Genomic DNA, 19,636 nt, shown 5'->3' on the forward strand with positions numbered 1-19,636 from the left:
AAAAAAAAAAAAAAAAAAAAAAAAAGAAAAGAAAAAAAGAAAAATTCAAATGTGATAGTTACCAGAAATTGGGGAACTGAAAAAGAAGTGTACATTAGCATTTGAAAAAGCAGACCAGAGAAAGGGAAGAAAAGCCTCAGAGAAGAAACACCGGTGGGCTGACTCGATGGCTGTGAACATCTGCAATGACCAAGCACAACCTAGCTCCTGTGCTGCAAGTGTCTAAAAGGAGCCACTTGGACACAAGAACTCCTCTTCCCAGATAGTATCCCTCTCTTGCTAAAAAAACAAACACCCAAAAAGTCAGCCTACATTTATCTTGATCTATAGCCTGATGACCTTCACTAAGCCAGTGTTCTCAGAAGCATCACCTATTCTGGAAGTCCCAAATGTGATCACTTTGTCCGGTCAGTTTAGCCTTTCTAATGCCCTTGAACTTGTCCCACTCTTTCCCCAGCTACCACCCTAGTACAGGTCTTCCACATCTTATCAGGATTCTGCCCCCAGCTTACTTTTCATCTTCCTATCTCCAATTTCTCCTTCTTTTCTTTTCTTTTTTATTTTTCATATGCCTACACAGGCTCAAACAGTCTCTCCGTTTTTTTCTTAGACAGGGTCTTGCTCTGTCACCCAGGCTGCAGTGCAGTGGCATGATCACAGCTCACCGCAGTCTCAACCTTCTGGACACAGCCATCCTCCCACCTCAGCCTCCTGAGTAGCTGGGACTACAGAGGCTCACCACAGTCTCTCCTTAAATCAGCTTCTATAATGCCACCAGGGTTTTCTTCTTAAAACCCAGTTCTGTCATATTCTTTCAAGTAGCAAAACTTTTCAGTGGCTCTCTACTGTCCGTGGGATTTAATATAAACTCCATAAGGTGGCTTTTAAATTTTTCCATAGTCCAACCCGCATCAACCTCTCCAACCTCATCTTCCAGACATCCATCCTGTTCTCTTCTAAAACCTACTCTGCTGCTATCACTGCTATTTTCTCTATAATTCCCAGGCATACCAAAGGCTTTCACTTAATGTACTGACCTCAGAGCACAAATTGTAGCAAATGCATCCTTTCATTTTCCTGTGGATAGAGCAGCTCCTTGAATGCAAGTGAAATGAAACAATCCACCTATTTAAAGTGTATAATTCAATGGTTTCGGCATATTCACAGGGTTGTGCAACCATCACCACAATCTAATTTTAGAACATTTTATTCTCCTGCAAAAGACACCCCGTATCCATTCACTCCTCCCCTCCCCATTCCTAAGCAACCATTATTCTACTTTGTCTCTCTATAAAGCTGACTATTCTGGACATTTCCTATCAATGGGATGATACATTAATGAGGGCTTTTGTGTCTGACTTCTTTCACTTAACATCATGTGTTCAAAGTTCAATCCAAACTGTAATATGTGCTGACATTTCATTTCTTTTTATTAGTTGATGGACATTTGGGTTGTTTCCAGTTTTTCAGCTAATACAAATTATGCTGCTATGAACACTTGTGTGCACACTTTTGTGTGGATGTATGTTTCAATTTCTCTTGGCACTCCTAAGAGTGCAACTGCTGGGGCATATGGTAACTCTGTAAGTATTTAACTTTTGAAGAACTGACACATTGTTTTCCAAAGCTGTGGCCTATTTTACATTCCACCAGCAGTCTATGAAGGTTCCAGTTTCCCCACATCCTCATCAATACCCGTTCTTGCCTCTCTTTTTTATTACAACCATGCTAATGGGCATGAAGTGGTATCTCACTGTGGTTTTGACTGGCATTTCCTTTAGGCCTAATGATGTTGGGCATCTCTTCATGGACTTATTGGTCACATCTATATCTTCTTTGGAGAAATGTTGGCTCAGATTTTTTTCCAGTTATAAATAGATTGTATGTCTTTTTTAATTATTATATTGCAAGAGTTATTTAAATATTCTGGATACCAGCTCTTGTCAGATCTATGATTTCAAATGTTTTTTTCCCATTTTGTGTATTGTCTTTATACTTTCTTGATGGCATTGCTTGTAGCACAAAAGTTTTAAGTTTGAATGTAGTCCAATTTATTTTGCATTTGGTGTTCTATCTAAGAAAATATTGTTAGATCAAGTTCATGAAGATCTACTCATGTATCTTCTTCTAAGGGTTTTATAATTTTAATAATTTTAGCTGTTACATTCAGGTCTATGATCCATTTTGGGTTAGGTTTTTGTGTATGATGTGAGTTATTTTTTAACAAATGCTACCGAGAGCAGAGGGCTTTTGTTTTTAATACCTAAAGGGAGGGAAAAAAGCTCTTTCTCTTTCTGTGGTTTGATAACGAACAGTCTCTACCATTTGATAAACAATACTTACTGAGTCATTTGTGCAAACGTTTGTATGTCTCCATGATAAAATACAAAGAAATTATAGTAAGTATCATAGTACTACAACTCAAGACCAATTCAAATGAATTTAGAGCCATTTTCCGATTTCTCCTTCAAAGAAATAGACTCTGGTAAACCCGGTTTGGATTGAGTCCATCCATAGAAAGATTATTCATTAATCTGGCATGGAATCTTTGCCTTAAAAATACAGAAGCCAAAAAAAAAAAAAAAAAGAAATCCACCAAAACTCTAAACAGCTAAATCAGCAGAGATAGTGTAAAATTCAACTTCAGGAAGTGTATGCATTTCATATGTGTTTTGCATGACAGTAACCATGTAACTTTACTCAGTTAATGCGAGCATCCCCAAAGACGTTTTCCTTCTTCTTTTTTTTTTTTTTTTTGGCTCTGTCGCCCAGGCTGGAGTGCAGTGATGCGATCTCAACTCACTGCTACCTCTGCCTCCCGGGTTCAAGCAATTCTCCTGCCTCAGCCTCCCAAGTAGCTGGGATTACAGGCGCCCACCACCACGCCCAGCTAATTTTTATATTTTTAGTAGAGATGGGCTTTTGCCATGCTGACCAGGCTGATCTTGAATTCCTGACCTCAAGTGGTTCAACTGCCTCGGCCTCCCAAAGTGCTGGTATTACAGCCATGAGCCACTGCACTGGGCCTGTTTCTATGTTTAGATTCCATAAATAAGTGAGAACATGCCATGCTTGTCATTCTGCGCCTGGATTTTTTGACTTATGATGATCTCCAGTTCCATCCATGTGGCAAATGACAAGATAACATTCTTTTTTCATGGCTGAATAGTACTCCATTGTGTATAGGTACCACATTTTCTTTACCCATTCACCTGTTGATGGAATTTGGGTTGTTTTCAAATCTTGCAAACAGTGCTGCAACAAACACAGGAGTGCAGATATCTCTTTGATATGCTTATTTCCTTCCTTTTGGATATATACCCAGCAGTGGGATTGCTGGATCATATTGTACATCTATTTTTAGTTTTTCAAGGAAACTTCAAATTGTTCTCCATGGTGGTTGTACTCACTGTGGTATTGATCGGCATTTCCTTTATGACTAACGATGTTGAGTACTTTTTTTCCTGTGCTTATTGGTCAGTATCCGCCAGGGGCAACTGTCCCTTGAGGCCTTTTTCAGGAGAGCTAGAGTCTGTGCTATGGCCCAGAGGAACACTAGTGGTTTCCACGGCCAGGTCAGTAGGATATCTGAGCATTCTAGGTCCAGAGGGGACAAACACCAAGTCTGGCAAGTCCACATCATCAGAGAAAGGCAAGCAGGAGACGAAGGAGTGGATGGAGGAGGAAGGCCAGTGCTTCTAGTCGAGGAGCAGGGACCTGGCAGGAAAGCCCTGTCCCACCCTCCCTGTCAACTGTGTATGCAGGCTGTCCTCTTGTCTCCCAGCTCAGAGCAAATATCTCATAGGATTGGCTCATCCACAATCCATGCCCGGCGCACCACTCCAAGTTCATCTCCATCTTCTCCTCATTAAACCTTGGCTTACAGTGAAAGGAGTTTATTTCTCCTCCTCTAAACACACCATTGTCATTACCTGTGTGCTATTTCTCCACTCAGATAAGTCCTACCCACCACACAAAGCCAACTCAAGACCCACAGCTCCATTCTGGCAGTGTCAGAATCACGACTTTGACAGTTCATGACCTGCTTTATGATTTGTTTCTCTCTATATAGACATTTTTTAATCTCTTCAGCTACATTACAGGAGCAATAGTTATACCTCAACTCTCTTAGTACTGGCACAGCACCACCACTGGCACTAAAATGAAATATACGCTAGCTCATATTAATACATAATCAGCACCTACTTTAAAATAGGAATAGTAGGAGCTACACTCAAACAGAAAATCAAATACTGCATGTTCACACTTATAATTGGAAGCTAAACAATGAGTACACATGGCCATACAGAGTGGAAAAATAGGCATTAGAGGCTACAAAATATGGAAGGTTGAAAAATTACCGGCCGGGCGCGGTGGCTCAAGCCTGTAATCCCAGCACTTTGGGAGGCCGAGACGGGCGGATCACGAGGTCAGGAGATCGAGACCATCCTGGCTAACACGGTGAAACCCCGTCTCTACTAAAAAAAAAAATACAAAAAACTAGCCGGGCGAGGTGGTGGGCGCCTGTAGTCCCAGCTACTCGGGAGGCTGAGGCAGGAGAATGGCGTAAACCCAGGAGGAGGAGCTTGCAGTGAGCTGAGATCCGGCCACTGCACTCCAGCCCGGGTGAGAGAGCGAGACTCTGTCTCAAAAAAAAAAAAAAAAAAAAAAAAAAAAAAAAAAGAAAAATTACCGACTGGGTACAATGTTCACTATTTAGGTGACGGGTTCACTAAAAGCCTAGACTGCACCAGTATGAAATATATGCATGTAAGGAATCTACACTCGTACCTCCTAAATATGTAAAAATTGAAAAAGAATAGTAGGAGTTATAAATATAGAACACCCACTACAGGTCAGACATCTATAGTATCTCATTTAATTCTCAAAACAATTCTATGAGACAGTGGCATGATTTCAATTTTATGGGTTATGAAAATCAGGCCTAGAGAAATTGGATAATTAGATAACTACATTGTCTTCTGAACACATGAATTGCGATTATTAAGAGGTGGCAATTGGTGGCTTCCTTGTTAATACATTTGTGATGGTGTCTGCGTGTCCACATCTAATATAATTTGCATGCCCGTCTTTCACATCACACAGTGATTCAGGCATGGCATCTTGTATTTTCATTCAAGTATGTGACACACACCATGTACTTGTAAATATACTTAGCTGCTGGATGATCTTGGGCAAGTCATTTAACCTTTCTCTTGGCTTAGTTTCCTCTTCTGTACAATGAAAACAATTCCTACCTTAGATAAACGTGCAAGACTGGAACACTTTTTAAAGGTTTTATTGGTTTTTAGGGAAGGAATAAATGTACATTTTTTTCCTCTAAGAATACATGATTGATAGAATCAATAAAACCTTAAAAATTGCCGATTATTTAAAAAATGTCTGTCACTGAAATGGATCATTGGTAAATTTGATGTCTCCTAAGTCTTCATGTACGCCACCATATACAGCACAAAAGGGCTTTTATTTATTTGTACATTTACATGTTCTAATCATCTTTAAAACCAGATAAATGCCTTGTTTTGAGAGGAAGTGTTGGTAATTGAGATCTAATATACTGACTTCATTCAATGGTTTTAAGCCAAGTTATTGTTATTTATACTCTCATATAGAATGTCTCCATGTCTACTGCTTTTGAAGATTGACTGAAGATCGCCTTCATTCATGCACAATCTTGTCTTCATGCATATAATCTTAAAACATTAGAACTAGGAAAGTAAGCTCAGTTTAACTTAACCCAAGCATTTCATTTTATAATTGAGAAAACTTAGAGGTAGGGAAGATAAATGACTTTCTTACAGTGTTTATGAGTTATTTATTCCACATCTGAAAAAGGGCTTAAGGTAATTTACAGATATAAGACAAGAGAAGAAAAAATAGAATAGGATCTCAATAGTGGTGGAATTTGGCCATAGATGTGATTCTGGATGTCCAAATGTGATTCTGGATGTCCAACTGGCAAAAGTAGAAAGCATCCTTTACAAAATCCAAGGTGCCTCTGAGTTACATCAGATCTTAAGTAAAGCACAGAGTTCCTCCTAAGGACTGAGAGAAATGCTTCAATCCACTATTAATACATTCTTAATTAGGAAGCAACTCTAGGCCGGGTGCAGGGGCTCATGCCTGTAATCTCAGTACTTTGGGAAGCTGAGGCGAGAGGATTATTTGAGCCCAGGAATTTGAGACCAACCTGGTCAACATACTGAGAACCCACATCTGTCAAAAACTAAAGTAAAATGAAGGCAACTCTAATGTGACTCCCAACCTGGTTTCTTTCCTTCATGCCTTCCATGTCACCTTAATTGCATATGATAAAGATTATTTAAAATAAAACACCCCTTTCATTTTTTACAATTTATCTTTCCTTAGAAATAATTACTGTCTCTCATCGTCCTGTATATTTTGCCAATCTATAATAGCTAACACTTTTCACACAACTGCATCTCATTGCTTGAAATCTCAGTTCTAGGCCAGGCATGGTGGCTCACACCTGTAATCCCAGCAGTTTGGGAGGACAAGGCGGGCGGATCACCTGAGATCAGGAGTTCGAGACCAGCCTGACCAATATAGTGATACCTCATCTCTACTAAAAATACAAAAATTAACCGGCTGTGGTGGCACATGCCTATAGTCCCAGCTACACGGGAGGCTGAGGCACAAGAATCGCCTGAACCCAGGAGGCGGAGGTTGCAGTGAGCTTAGATCAAGCCATTGCACTACAGCTTGGGAGACAAAGGGAGACTCAGTCTCAAAAAAAAAAAAAAAAAAAAAAAAAAAAAAGGATCTGCGTTCTAGGAGGGCAGACAGCAGGAAACAACTTTACATTTACTAGTTTTCCACAGCCATGGTGGAGTGTTCCACAAAGAGTAATTGTTCAAAACTGCTCAACAAAGAGAAGGAGAAGAATAAAGAAAAGAATAGAAATATTAGTGTATACTCTTATTATCTACCTATGGACTATTTGACTAAAATATGGTGGCTGTGAAATTGTGTTTAATCTACAATGTTTCTGGCCCTTAGAGGCATGTGAATAACAAAGGCTTATTTCAAATGTCAAAATACAAGGAAGATAGATAATACTTGAGTTGTTTTCAAGGGTAACTTCTAGGGGGGATTTAATTTTGTTTTGTTCTAAATGTTTGAAACAAGATATTTTATTTTTGAGTTCATACTACGTGCCAGGCATTATTCTAAGTGCTTTGCATGTACAGACTCATTTAATGGCTGAGTATTTGTAAGCCTTCCAATAAATATAATGCCAATTCCAATGCCCGTATTTGATCCACTGCAAAACTGCTCCCCTTTGCCCTCTTATACCCTTCTCTGAGATGCTGTAAACCATTCTCCATATTTTTACTTTCTTTACTACCATTTCTGACAGGATGTTGCTGATACTCAAGCACTTTTTTTTTTTTTTTTTTTTTAAAGACAGGGTCTTGCTGTGTTACCCGGGTTAGAGTATAGTGGCATGATCATGGCTCACTACAGCTCGACTTCCTGGGCTCAACTGATCCTTCTGCTTCAGCCTCCCAAGTAGCTGGGACCACAGAAGAATGCCACCATGTCTGGCTTTTTTATTTTTTTTTGTAGAGACAGGGTCTCATTGTATTGTCCAAGATGGTCTCCAACTCATGGGATCAAGGGATCCTGCTGCCTCAGTCTCCCAAAAGGTTGTGTTTACAGGCATAAACCACAGTGCCTGGCCTTCAAGCACCTTTGAGTGAGTTCTGATGAGAAAATTGGACAACTATATTGGAGAATATGGAATCACATTGGCAGTAATGATTTGATATCTGGAACACTTCTAGTCAATCAAGATGATATCCCATTGAAACAAATGCCAATATTTCTACTCAACTGGAATGTAGAAAGAAACTAAAGATTCACACAGACACACACACACACACAAAGAAAACAACAGCTCCTGCTCCATAGGGATGAGGTAGTTAGTGCCTGTAATGTACTCATTATAATGTCTGGTGCATATTAGTATCAGCTGTTATTTCTATCATCATCATCATCATCATTTTTATTATTGTGTTTTCCCTCTAAAACCAGCAATGGAAAAAAAGTGTCAATCGTTTATTGTCTCTCTCTCTTTCACACACACAGATATATATACACACAAACATAAACACACACCCAAGTCCACAAGGGGATGGTTACTTCTGTCTGTTGCATTTTCATGCACCTGGAGACTGAGTTAAACTGCCATTTTTTTTTTGTAGGTCAGGCACACTTTTAAAAGACCAAGCCACTGGAAGGACATCTGTAAGTATAGTTTCTAGAAGAGGGATTCGTAACCATTCTTAACAAGGAAAGAACTGCACTGGAATCTCCTCGAGTCTTTTTTGAGTCATGTCTTAGGCATCTCCAATCCATTTTCCAAATCTTAGCACTACCGCCCTCCCCTGAAAGGGAGGCATAATTTTGGAGCTGAGCACCGCCACAAAGAGAGTGGCTGTCGATGAGAGTGTGTTATGCTTGTGAACTAGCAGGTGGAAGCAAAAAAAAGAAAACAGAAGAGTTGACCACCGTGGTTGCCTAGGGCAACAGATCACATTTTGCCGGATGTGGGTTTAGGGCATCCTGCTTCGCCATTTGCTTCCAGTTCTTTTACAGTCCTTACTTTTAGGCAGAATCCATCATATATAAGGTGGTGGGGAGTTGGGGGAGAAAGAGTATAAAAAGGAAAGCAAGCAAATGACTATTTGAGGTTGTTTTTGTTACCAGAGGGCAAATAGTGCATTCTGGGTGTAGGTTTAAAGATGAATTAAAATCAGATTGTAGGGACAGGCCCCAAACTAATTGCAAATGCTGTTTACTTCCTTTACCCTAAAAAATTCTGAATACTTTAGAATTCACCTAATATCCTCCTTTCAGTTGCATAGTCAACACATAGTATATAATGCAATACTCGTGAATTTATCTCAATCTGTGCTGTCCAATTCAGCCACTAGCCACATGAGGCCATTTAGCACTTTAATTGTGGCTAGTCTGAAATGAGATGTGCTGTAAGTGTGAAAACACACTGGATTTGCAAGACTTAGTATTAAAAAATGGAATAAAATAGCTCATTAATAATTTTACTATTACTGGCAGGATGCCTGTAATCCCAGTGCTTTGGGAGGCTGAAGTGGGAGGATCACTTGAGGCTAGAAATTTGAGACCAGCCTGGGCAACATGGTGAGACCCTCATTTCTACAAAAATTAAAAAAATAATAATCTTACTATTACTTTAATGTAATATAATTTGAAGTATATCAAAATTAAGTAAGATATTATTTTTAAAATTTTTAGTAAAAATTTATGTCACTTGATTTTTACTATTAAGTATAATTTCAAACATATTAAATTTAATATAACTTCAAACAATCCACTTTTTAATAATTTATTTTATTAAACAAAATATCTAAAAATAATCATTTGATCCACAGTGCTATTATCATTTTTGGATCTATCATTTAATAAAATAAGTGATTAAAATTAACATCACAATTGGGCACAGTGGCTCACATTTATAATCCCAGCTTTGGGAGGCCAAGGTGGAAGGACTGCTTGAGCCCAAGAGTCCAAGACCAGCCAGGGCAACATAGTGCTTCGTTTCTTAAAAAACTCAAAAAATGAGATGGGAGTGGCTGTGATCATGCCACTGCACTCTTACCTGGGTGACAGAGTGAGGCACTTCCTCAAAAAAAAGAAAGTCATGGTTCTTTTTACTGTTTCTAATGTGGTACCAAGGATATTTAAAGTTTAACATGTCATTTCCATTGTATTTCTACTGGACAGCTCTGGTCCAGAGTGCTACAGTTCTGTTACTGCAAGTGCCTCAGTATTTGACTCAAATATGTTGGGTTGCGGGGACTATATCGTATGAATGTAATCTGAATATTACTCATTCTGTGTTACATTAGATTCTCACCATTTCCTTTCCCACTGCATTTTATGCTTCAGCACTGCTAAAGTGTTTTACAAATCTGATGCCTGGTGTATCTTTCTTCTATTTGGCCACAAGGTATAGAAAGACATTTCTTTTCTTTTCTTTTTTTTTTTTTTTTGAGACACAATCTCACTCTGTCACCCAGGCTGGAGTGCAGTGGCGCGACCTCGGCTCATTGCAAGCTCCGCTTCCCGGGTTCATGCCATTCTCCTGCCTCAGCCTCCCGAGTAGCTGGGACTACAGGTGCCCGCCACCACGCCCATCTAATTTTTTTGTATTTTTTTAGTAGAGACGGGGTTTCACTGTATTAGCCAGGATGGTCTCCATCTCCTGACCTCGTGATCTGTCCTCCTCAGCCTCCCAAAGTGCTGGGATTACAGGCATGAGCCACAACGCCTGGCCTAGAAAGGCATGTCTATACCTTTCTCCCTCAAAGCACCTCTTGATCATCCCCACAAAATATTTGCCCTATAATCACTGTCTGCATCATATTATTTCTGTATCGAACATTGCACATTCTGCACTGTCATGTATTTTTTTTTTTTATATGCCTGTCCTTCTCACTGGACTGGAAGCTTCTTGAGAGTAGGGACTATCTATCTATCTATCTATCTATCTATCTATCTATCTATCTATCTACCTACCTACCTATCTATTGACAGGTCTACCTCTGTCACCCAAGCTGGAGTGCAGTGGCGTGATCATAGTTCACTGCAGCCTCAAATGGCTGGACTCAAGCAATCCTCCTACCTTAGTCTCCTGTGAGCCACCATACTGGGCAGGGGGCCATATCTTACCCTATTTTAGTTACACATGCCGCCTACACTGGCGTGGGGTTGGCCATCAATAGACGTGTGGTGAAACTGGAAAAAGTTCCAATTATATTGCATTGAGCAGAGTCTGATTCAGTTGAAGTGTATGTTTCAGTGCTGTGGCCCACTCTGTAAACCCGGCCTTGAGGAACAATGAGTACTGTTCATTTCAGCTTGGGCATTCTGCAGTGGTCTCACAGCCGTCTTTTCACCACACTGCACAGCACTTACCCACATTCATGGCCCAAGCAGCTTCAATTTTGTGTGTTGCTTACAACAGGGGAAATATAATGCCACAGAATGAGTAAACACATGAAGAAACAGTCTTGGTTTGCTAAGCCATACCCTTTTATGAAATTTAATCAGAAGGAAGCCATTATCTTAAAAGGAAAACAATACTGCATCCAAAACCTAATGAGTTCATTGCCCTACCTGTCACTTGTGAATGTTACGTGATCAGCAGAGATGCATGCGTTTGTCAATGCTATAAAAACAGTGGCCTTAGGTAAATTTACTTATTCAGTAACCTAATTGTGATAGTACACTATAATATGATGTGAAATCACCTGAAAAAGATTTTGTGGGATTCCCCGCTTCTGCCCCCACATAACTAATTTGTTCTTTTCTTTTTGAAATGAAATCCTAAAAACACACTTGAAAGACTGAACTTCTGCCCCATGGAAAACAGTCTACGAGGTGGTAATGAACAGCTTTTAGCAGCATTCTACTGAATATTACTATTTCGTTATTACACTGGCTTGATAGCAGTTAACAACTAAGATAAATGAAATGTCAGTTATCTCGATCTCTGGTTACTTCCTCACCACTTTCAGCTTTCCAAATATCTTAACAGTGTTATCCAACATTCTTCAACAGCTTCTAGAGAATTGTTAGCCCTGCTCTAACACTTGAATCCATTTGAAATTCAGCTGTGTAAGGGGGAAACATTCCTATCTTCCAAATCTGGTTTGGATTTTGAAAATATGAACATTTTAAACCTCCAGGCACAAAAAACTTCTTTGTGCGAAAGGTCTCTGTCCTCCCTTCTCCAGAATGTTGTTTTTAAACTGCACAGTCATGGAAGCCTTGTATTGCATAATGTGTATATCACAGGTCAAGAATGTATGTGGTCAGGCATGGTGGCCTATGCCTGTAATCCCAGCCCTTTGGGAGGCAGATGCAGGAGGATCACTTGAGCCCAGGAGTTTGAGACCAGCCTGGGCAACACAGCAAGACCCCATCTCTGTTAAAAACAATTTAAAAATTTTTATGGATGGGGCTTTTAAGTATTCATTTCTTGCTTTTCACTTCTCAAAAATAATTTCCATTGTTTTGGTTATTATGGAGGTAGAACATTGCTGACTAGCCAACTATATTCTTATTTTACCTACCTAATAAAGATTTCTGGTCAACTCCTTCCCCAAGTTTTGAAAGAATAATTAAAGGTTTTAGGATTGCAAAGACTCTGTTTTCTCTTTCTTTCTTTCTTTCTTTCTTTCTTTCTTTCTTTCTTTCTTTCTTTCTTTCTTTTTCTTTCTTTCTTTCTTTCTTCTTTCTTTCTCTTTCTTTCTTTCTTTCTTTCTTTCTTTCTTTCTTTCTTTCTCTCTCTCTCTCTCTCTCTCTCTCTTTCTCTTTCTCTCTTTCTCCCTTCCCTCCCTCCCTCCCTCCCTCCCTCCCTTCCTTCCTTCCTTCCTTTTTCTTTTTGGACAGAGTCTAACTCTGTCACCAGGCTGCAGTGCAGTGGTGTGATCTTGGCTCACTGAAATCTCCACCTCGTGGCTTCAAGCAATTCTCCTGCCTCAGCCTTCCGAGTAGCTGGGACTACAGGCATGCACCACCACGCACAGCTCATTTTTGTATTTTTAGTAGAGATGAGGTTTCACCATGTTGGCCAGGATGGTCTTGATCTCTTGATCTCATGATCCGCTCATCTCAGCCTCCCAAAGTGTTGGGATTACAGGCCTGAGCCACCCCGCAGCCTATGTCCCATTTCTTAAACTGTGTAGCCTTGGGCAAATTTCCTAAACTCCCTTAACTGCCATTTCAAATTTGCAAAATAGGAGCAATAACAGTATCTTCTCAAATAGTTACCCTGCTCTTAGCCTTATAAATAATAAGCACATCAGTATTCCCAATTGATACTTCATATCTACATCCAAAATTGAACTTCTAATCATCTCCACTCCAACTTGCCCACTTTAGTTGATGATAGTTTCATCCTTCCACTTGTTTAGGCCACAGACTTCGAAGTCATCCTTGACTCCTCCTTCTCAAACCCCCCACATTCCTTCTGTTGGGAAATCTTGTTGGCTCTACCTTCAAAATATACGCAGAATCCAACGCTTTGTCATGGGTTCCTTCCTTTCACCTCTGCTCCCCCAGGTTTATTCTCGAGCAGTCAGAGTGAGCCTTAAGTCAGATCATGTTATTCGCCTTCTCAGAATCTTGCAATGGCTCCTCCATTTCACTCGGTGTGAAAGTCAAAGTTTTATAATGGCCTCTGGAACCCCACATGATCTGCTATCTCCCTGCCTTTCTCACACTTCTCCAACCACATCTATTTCTCTCTCCCTTGCTTATTTACCTCTAACTACGTGGACCTTTTTGTTGCTTCTCAAATCCCCAGATATGCCCCTGCCCTACAGCCTTGACCGTTCCCTGTGCTTGGAACACTGTTCCCCCAGAGAGCCACTTGGTTAACTCCATTGTCTCCTACAAACCTTTGCTGAAATCCTCCAAATGAGGCCCAGCCTGACCACTTATCTCATATTGCAACTTCATCTTGCTTTTCATTTACTAATACCTATCTTACTCACTTATTTATTATGCTTATTGATTAGCATCTGTATCTGCCCACCAGAATACAAACTCCATAAATGCAGACATCTTTGTCTCTTCTGTTCACTGACATTCCTTGCATCTATCATAGTGCTTAGCAAACATTTTTGATTGAAAATGATTGAATTGTATTTAAACTGGAGATCTGGTCGGGCACAGTGGCTCATGTCTGTGATCCCAAGACTTTGAGAGCCCAAGTTGGAAGAATCACTTGAGCCCAGGAGGTCGAGACCAGCCTGGGCAACAAAATGAGACCCTGTCTCTACAAAAAAAAAATTTAAAATTAGCTGGGCATGGTGACACGCACCTGCAATCCCAGCTACCTGAGGGGCTGAGGCAGGAGGATTGCTTGAGCCCAGGAGGTTAAGGTGCAGTGAGCCTTAATCATGCCGCTGCACTCTAGCCTAGACCCTGTCTCAAAAATGAATGAATGAGTGAATAAATAAGTAAATAAATAGTGGCGATCACTTCCTAAGTTATATATTCTTTTTTTTTTTTTTTTTGCCTCCTTTATTTATTTTCCTCATATAAGTTACTTTTTTTTTTTTTTTTTTGGACGTGGAGTTTCACTCTTGTGCACCAGCTGGAGTGCAATGGCACAATCTCGGCTCACTACAGTCTCCGCCTCCCGGGTTCAAGCGATTCTCCTGCGTCAGCCTCCTGAGTGGCTGGGATTACAGGCATGTACCACCACACCTGGCTAATTTTTTTGTAGTTTTAGTAGAGACAGGGTTTCACCACATTGATCAGGCTGGTCTTGAACTCCTGACCTCAAGTGATCCTCCTGCCTCAGCCTCCCAAAGTGCTGGGGTCACAGGTGTGAGCCACCGCACCCAGCCACATATTCTTTATTCCACTTAAAAATCATAGTTATTTACTGATGATTCTTGGTCACTTTATCAATGTCTAAGGTAGCACAATTTCTGTGGTACTTACTATTAACTATTTATAATACATGCTGTTTTTATGCTATTCAATTAAAGTAAGCTGTCTTTACTGAACAGCACACGCTACTTGTGACCACCCAGAGTCGGTGGGGAACCTGACTCCAGTCTACCATGCCCGTGTTCTTTAATCCCCAGTTTGACACCATCCTTTACAAATGTATGTACATGCTTCCTACAAGCTTTGTAAAAATTAGCACATTCAGAATAATGATCACCTCTAGCTGAGAAATGGGGGACTGTTATTGGAAGGAGACCAGGAAATGCCTTGGTAAATATTCTACTTCTTAAGCTGGGTGATAGGTACCTAGATGTTGGCTTTATTATTATTTGCTATGATTTATATATATACATCATCTTTTGTAGATATGAAACATTTCATAATAAAACGTGAAGGAAGAAATGAATCTAGCCATGATTCACTTGCTCTAATATCATTTTTTATTTCTTTCTAGTTTGATGTGACGTAGCTCTCTGGATGCAAACCTTCCAGTCAGTTTGCGGAAACACAATTGCTGGGTGATTTAGCGTGTATCCCCTATTCCAGCCCACAACCATCTCACTGAAGAGTCTATGACATGAGACTAAACAAAAATATCCCCAACAGAATCAGAAAAAAATATTAAATTCACTGCTTTGTTGATTTAATCCACCTAGCCGGCGGTCATGTGGGATTAGAATAAAATAAACACAAAAATGAAAACACACAATTGCTAACAAAGCAGATTCTTTTTTCAAGACACATGTAAAGATAATAACTTCAAAGTTGATTATAATGTCTTGTCTTCCCAGGAATAACAAGACAAGTTCTTTGCTTGGTTTCCTTCTATTCATTCTTCTCCCCTGACCCTGGTTGGGGTAGACCAGGGACCCTGATATGTAGTCCCATAGCACTCAACTCTGGTTCCACACGAAATTCTACATGTCCTTTTACACCTAGTTACGTCTCCTCTTCTAGACTATAAACTCACTGTGGAAAGGCCCCAGGTTTTTTCATGGGTGCTACTATCAGATGGCCCAGTTCAAACAACAGCTCTGTTTCTTACTTCCTGCGTAAGTTTCTTACCCTTTCTGTGCTTTCATCTTGATATGACGATTAACAAGATGACACATCTAAATTAGTTAGTACAGGGCCTGGTAGTATTTATAAGTAAACATTATAATAATTATTATTTACTATTACTATATGATGACCAAAGAGAAAACTGAGTTGACAGAGAAGAAAGAAAATAACTCTTATGATTCTTAATTATTCACGTTCATGGTCAATGCTCAGGAAGTGTTTGAAAACTGAGTCATGGTATCAAGCTCCAGAATATGTGGAATAATGAGAATGTTACCCCTCTGCTTGCTCATGCCTGAGGTTTGGGACCAGTGGAGCTAATTGGGATCTCAGGGGCTTGTGACATTTCCATGGTACCACTCAGTGAAATTAATATATTCTGCACATTTAGCCAACATCTTCAGAGTCCTCATTTTGGAGTCACAAATTGGCTAGGAAATGATGATGCAGTGGTGGCAGGTCACGTCTTCTAGTCCCCCAAAGCTGTCCTCAGGGTCTGCCCTTCCACGCTGCAGGTACAATCTAGTCTCTTTAACTGGGTATAGGTATAAAGGTATTCCTTCATGTGGCTAGTTCTCTCTTTTCAAGAGAAATCTAATGATTACTGTTCCGGATATCTAGCAGTTTTCTCTAAAAGTCATGTTTCTCACGATAATTAAAAGTGTAATGCATATTTAAAAATCCCCATGCAACCAGTGTAGAAACCTTACACCTTAAAATCTGGCATTTATTATGTACATGAATTTATAATAAATGCTTAAGCTTTAAGTGACTTGCCTCTTAGATGACATCAGTGACATAAAACACACACATACATTTTCATACTCAGAATATACCAGTCGTGTTAATAAAATTTGTTGTATTTTGAGGTGAGAATTCCTAAGATCACTCTAGGCCCCATAAAATAAACTCATGGAGTCCTATAAAATTATAATGATTGTGGTCCAATAGGCTATGGAAGGCAGACAATTTATTACAAGATTTGTGGACTCACTAAAATGTTTTAGGCATAAAAAAATTAAAATAAAATGGAAGAGAATTAGAAGCAAATGAAAATAATAATGCTCTTTGAAAGTAAGAAGGCTTAAAGAAAATTCAAAGTAGCATATCAAACAGACATTTATGGCAATGAACTTTAGAAGTAGCTCATTCTAATATTAATATGGACCTATTTAAAACTTTCATTGATGAGTGAAAAAGGGCAAATCAATAATGGATAACTGGAGAACATTCTTAGGATATAAAAATACAAAAAATTTAATAAATGCTATAAAACCTAGTAAGTATTGTGTTTAAGATTTAAAGTAATGCCATGAAGTAATTCTTATTACAAAGTTATATTTATTGAGAAATGGCAATTGAAGGATTCCAAAATATTATATTGACCTGTTCAAGTTTGGGCTCTTTCTTATCTCAGTTTTCAAGTAAGATGAAAGTTTGCCTTTTTACCTATAGGCCGGATATTGACTGTGCTTTTACAGGAACTTTTCAGAAACAAAAGACCTCAAAGATGTTGATATTTCAGAATGTAAGAAAATCTGTTATCATGATTATGATTATTTTCTCCATTTTTACAAAATTCATGATCAGCAATTCTAATGCTGCCAGTATTCCAGTTGGAACCAGTTCAAAGAATTATAGCGACTCCTCAATTGCTATTTTAAGGACAGACATAATGTAGTCCAATCATCTCATTTTACTGATGTTATCTGAAGTCCAGGGAGAAGTCATGCAAGTTAATCAAGATAATCTTTATCTAGTTGGGGCAGATATAAGAGCCAGAACCCAGGTCTCCCAAGTGTTAAGAAAAGACACAAATATTAGTAATTATTAATAGTTCAAGAATTAATAGTTTAAGTAATTATTAATAGTTTAAGGACACACATTATTAATAGTTTAAGGATAAAGTTAAATTTCTTAGACCTTTCACAACACGTTGAGCAGACAGGAAATACCACTAGAAGACGTTACAAAGTATTTCTCAGCAGATCCTTGCTAATTTCGTCAGCCAGCATCATTGTCCTGGCCCATGTGCCATCCATTATTCCAGTGAGGTCAGAGGGAAAATCGCTGCTCTAGGTTTATGAAAAACGACAAACTTTTCTTTTCTGAAATTTCTGTCTGGAGACCCAGATTTTAAAAAGAATAGTAGCTAGTACAAGCGCCTTTGTTTAAACCACGTTATGCCACCAGAAAAAAACATCTCGAGGCGTAATAAACTCATGGGCCTTTTTCTTCCGTTACTTTCCTCTAGTACTCCGTCTCGTTAAGGATCACATTAAAAGTTCTTTTTGTAAAGCTATGCCCTGAGTGGCTCTAGGAAACACATTTCACGTTCCACAGAGGTATGAATGCTAAGAAATATCTTCCTGGAAGGAAAGTAAGAGGTACACCGGGCTAGGTCTTTGGCGGAACACCTGCGCAGAGATTCTTGGAGCCATTAGGACACCCTAGTTAGTTTCCTCCATTCTATAAAAGGCCCTCTGAATATCCATTTCAAGCCAAATTACGAAACTTGTGCCTTGTGTCCAAATCTACCTTTATGGTATTTTAAAATGAAAATGAGAATAATTCAGGGGAAAACGTTGTTTTTAAAAAGAAGAAAGAGTTGTCCAAAAGTTTTAGAGGAAGGAAACTCTCTAAAATGCATCAGACTGCGAGCCACACTCAAATTCTCACACGGCTGGCATTTAATCTACAGTGCCCGAAAAGGCCCCTCAAGAATCCCTCCAGATTCGGGTAGATTAGGGCTCCTGGACCTGCTGACCTGCTGACCTGCTGGACTTGCAAGGGCTCATAGCAGTTCCCCGTTTGACCTTGCAGCAATTTCCTGGGCAGGAAATCTGTCAAATCTGATGCAATAGCTCGGGAAAAGGCAAGCCCGAACCCCAAACCCCCACACCCCGACCCTCGCGAGTCGGGTCCAGTGTGGAGATCAGCGGAGGGGACCCTGGGGACCCGCTGCGCTCGAGGGCCACGCCGGGGGGCGCGCGTTCACTAGGCCAGAGCCTGGAGTTGCGCCCGGCTTCGGACCCAATGGGCTTGACGAATGGGTTCCTTACAGCCCCGATGGGCCCGTGCTGGCGCTCCCAGGGCTCCCGGGACCGGGAGCACCACTTACCTCGACTGCTCTGCCGGGCGCTGCCGGGGCGCGGGAAGGCGGCGGGACTCCGGCCGGGAAAGCGACGCGCGGTGCAGACGGCCGCACCCGGGCTCCAGGTCGCTACCCCAGGGAGGAAGTGCTGTCAGTCCTGCCCTTCCCACGCAGCGCGCAGACGTGTGGCGCTATCCGAGCTGCTTTGCTCCGAGGTGCAAGGAGGGCCCCTGGTTAGAGACAGTGGGACAGACAAGCATACGCGTAAAGGACTCCGAGTTAGGGGCTGCTTTCTCCAACTCTTCGAGTCTGCGCCTGATTTTCTATCCCCCAGCCCACCCTTACACAACAACTTTGAAGAGATTTTTTTTTTTTTTTTTTTTAATTCTGAGAAACGTTGCGCCTTCCTCTCTCATCCCTCCCCTACCTGAGCCGCGCGCGCCCTTCTCTCAGGAGCGTCTCCTGGCGAATGGACCCATTTTGCAGCCTAGACGCAAGAAGGACTAAGGGACTTGGGGCCAAATGATGGTTCCACCAAAGACTGAGAGGCCGATTTATGTTGCAACGGTCTGCCTAAGTGTTTACTTCAGCACTTTCTGGGCTTCCTCTTTTGGGCCGATTGTGCAAGGCTTCCCGGCCGCCTGCAGCCCGCCCTCAGGGGACGTGGTGCAGGGCTAGACTGGCAACACGCGCGTCCCGGCCCGGAGTTCAGCTGTCTCTCGGGTAGGAGTGGAGGAAGGGCGCACTGAGCAGAGGCCCTTTCTCAGCCATCAGATTGGTAACCTCACCCTTCTCCCTCCTCCCCACGTTTAAACACGCTCAGTTGGCGGGCCGGGGTGTAGAATGTAGAATGGCACTATCATGCATTGCTAGTAGAAATCCAAAATGGTCTGAACCTCGTGGGAGAATTGAGCAATATCTATT

General features: G+C 40.7%; 1 protein-coding gene across 2 annotated transcripts in view; it reads right to left on the reverse strand.

Annotated features, from left to right (window-relative positions):
- Positions 1-19,282, reverse strand: part of APBB1IP (amyloid beta precursor protein binding family B member 1 interacting protein) — a 128,891-nt gene extending 109,609 nt beyond the window's left edge. For both annotated transcript variants that reach the window (XM_023194845.3, XM_023194846.3), the window contains exons 1-2: positions 19,140-19,282; positions 18,740-18,942 (exon numbers count right to left, since the gene is read on the reverse strand). The gene's annotated coding sequence lies outside the window, so the exon portion shown is untranslated. The remainder of the gene's footprint in view (positions 1-18,739; positions 18,943-19,139) is intronic.
- Positions 19,283-19,636: the final 354 nt, after the last annotated feature.

The sequence above is a fragment of the Piliocolobus tephrosceles genome, chromosome 9 (genome assembly GCF_002776525.5).
Source record: "Piliocolobus tephrosceles isolate RC106 chromosome 9, ASM277652v3, whole genome shotgun sequence".
Lineage (NCBI taxonomy): Eukaryota > Metazoa > Chordata > Mammalia > Primates > Cercopithecidae > Piliocolobus > Piliocolobus tephrosceles.